The sequence below is a fragment of the Ursus arctos genome, unplaced genomic scaffold (genome assembly GCF_023065955.2).
Source record: "Ursus arctos isolate Adak ecotype North America unplaced genomic scaffold, UrsArc2.0 scaffold_28, whole genome shotgun sequence".
Taxonomy (NCBI): Eukaryota; Metazoa; Chordata; class Mammalia; order Carnivora; family Ursidae; genus Ursus; species Ursus arctos.
In genome coordinates, this window is record NW_026622963.1 from 16447140 (window position 1) to 16450088 (window position 2949).

At 35.1% G+C, this 2949-nt stretch overlaps 1 pseudogene; it reads left to right on the forward strand.

Annotated features, from left to right (window-relative positions):
• Window positions 1-1132: 1132 nt before the first annotated feature.
• LOC113263545 (transcription factor BTF3-like) lies at window positions 1133-1646 on the forward strand (annotated as a pseudogene).
• The last annotated feature ends 1303 nt before the right edge of the window (window positions 1647-2949 follow it).

Here is a 2949-nt window from a genome sequence, read left to right on the forward strand (position 1 = left end):
TAGATTCAAATATTGCCTCGACCAGTTACTATAATGACTACTATTGCTGTTGTCCCCAATATCTGTGCATGGCAGAATTATGTCCCAAATTTTCCAAGCTGCTTTATTTACATTAAGTCACTTACTATTCAAGAGAGCAATCTGACAAAGGTAGTATGAGTGTCCTCATTATTTAGGCATATATATATGTATATACACACAGAGGCATATAATATATATATATATATATATATATATATATACACACACACACACATATATATATACACGTTATGTATATATACATAAGTACATATACATATATACATATATAGAATGTCAAATTTATAATATTCTAATATATATCTTCTGGGGTAATTGGAAAAACTTTTTTAATACAAGGTTTATAAACAGTTCAGCACAGAATTTATGTTATAAGTGTGCAATAAAAGCATTTATCATACTCCTTATTTTATTTCACGAATAAGGAATTTGTAGGCATATGCTATTTTCTTCTTTCAAACAAAGAAGCCTCTATTAAGTTGATTAAACAAAAAAATTTGTTTCACCATATAATTTAAAGATATGTAAGTAACATAAACTAATCAAACACACAAGCAACATATTTCCTAAATGAAAAGAATGGTGGAAACACAAGTTACATAAAAACAATTAAAGTAAAATGAAATACAACAAATCACTTAAAAAAGAATAATTACAAAATGGCAAAGGCAAATAAAGGCAATATTGCCTGTTATGTAAGGAGAACAGGCTATATTATTTAGTATTAAAAGTTATATTAAATTTTAAAAAGCAACACAAAAATGTTTTATTAAAAAAAGAGAAATCTGAGACTAAAAAAGAGACTTTAACAGAAAAATAAGACAGTTACTCTTGATCAGAAGTATAATCCATACAGCGCACCTGGGTGGTTCAGTCAGGTGGCTGACTCTTGATCTCAGATCAGGTCTTGATCTCAGGGTCGTGAGTTCAAGCCCCACATTAGGCTCCACACTTAAAAAATATATATATATGATCCACAGATTCCCTCATACATTCCCCATGGGCATGTACTTAATCTTAGCTAGTCTGTCCAAGACACCCTGAGCACCAACTCTAATCCCCCACATGGTCCCGTTTCCACTCCAACAAGATGAAATAAACTATTGTGAACCAGGAGAAATTCCCCAAACCGCAAACATATGTGCACTTTGGTGGGAAAAGAACTGCTCCCCAAAAGAAGGTGGTTCATAGAACAGCTATAGCAGATGATAAACTTCAGTTCTCCTTAATGAAGCTCAGGGCAAACAATACCTGGTATTGAAGAAGTGAATATGTTCACAAACCAAGGAACAGTAATGCACTTCAACAAGTTCAGGCACCCCTGGAAGTGAACACTTTCACTATTACAGGCCATGCTGAGACAAAGCATCTGACAGAAATACTACCCAGTGTCTTAAATCAACTTGGTGCAGATAGTCTGACTACTTTAAGAAGACTGGCTGAAGCTGTGCCCAAACAATCTGTGGATGGACAAGCACCACTTGCAACCAGAGAGGATGATGATGATGAAGTTCTAGATCTTGTAGAGAATTTTGATGAAGATTCCAAGAATGAAGCAAACTGAATTGAGTCAACTTCTGAAGAAGATAAAACTTGAAGAAGTTACTGGGAGCTGCTATTTTGTTTGAGCACTTTTTAAAATTTTGTTCATGGATCTGATAAAATCTAGATCTCTAATATTTTAAGCCCAAACCCCTTGGATACTGCAACCCTTTCAGTTTTTGCTTATACACAATTCATTCTTTGCAGTTAATTAAGCTGAAGAAGCCTGAGGATAAATTTTGAAACAAGGTTAATAAAGATCTTCATCTAGTATTTTTTTTTCATTGACACCGATTTGTACACAGAGAGCAAAGTTGTTTATAGAAAGCTTTTCACAGCATGTAATATGGGTGGTAAACTTTGATGGAATTTGATTAAAGATTTTAAATGACTGTACAATGTAACAAAGGTGGTATAAAGTTCTCATGTTTTAAAACTTTTCTCCAACCAGATGTCTAACAGACACATGAAAAGTTGCTCAACATCACTCATCATCAGGGAAATACAAATAAAAACCACAATGAGATACCACCTCACACCTGTCAGAATGGCTAAAATTAACAACACAAGAAACAACAGGTCTTGGTAAGGGTGAGGAGAAAGGGGAACCCCCTTACACTGTTGGTGGGAATGCAAACTGGTGCAGCCAGTCTGGAGAAGAGTATGGAGTTTCCTCAAAAATTTAAAATAGAACTAGCCAGCAACTGCACTACTAGGTATTTATCCAAAGGATGAAAAAATTGATTCAGAGGGGTACAGGCACCCCAATGTTTATAGCAGCATTATCAACAACAGCTAAACTACGGAGAAGGCACAAATGTCCACTGAAATTGTACAAAGAAGATCACACACACACACACACACACAAAGCCATCAAAAGGAACGAAATCTTGCCATTTGCAATCACGTGGATGGAGCTAGAGTGTATCAAGCCGATTGAAATAAGTTAGTCAGAGAAGGACAAATACCATATGATCTCACTCATACATGGAATTTAAGACAGAAAAGAGATGAACATATGGGAAGGGGGGATGGGAGAAAGGGAAATAAACCATAAGAAACTCTTATGATAGAGAACAAACTGAGGGTTGATGGAGAGAGGTGGGTGGGGGGATGGGATAGATGGGTGAAGGGTATTAAAGGGTCACTTTTTGTAATGATCACTGGGTATTGTATCTAAGTGATGAAACACTGAATTCTACCCCAGAAACCAATATTGCACTGTATGTTAACTAAGTAAAATTTAAAAAAAAAAAAGGTTTTCTCCAGCAGTTGTCAGGGCTACTGTGGTTTATATAATGGGTATAATTATAAAGCAAGAATGGAAAAAAAGAAGTATAATCCACAAGAAGATAAAATGTCTTG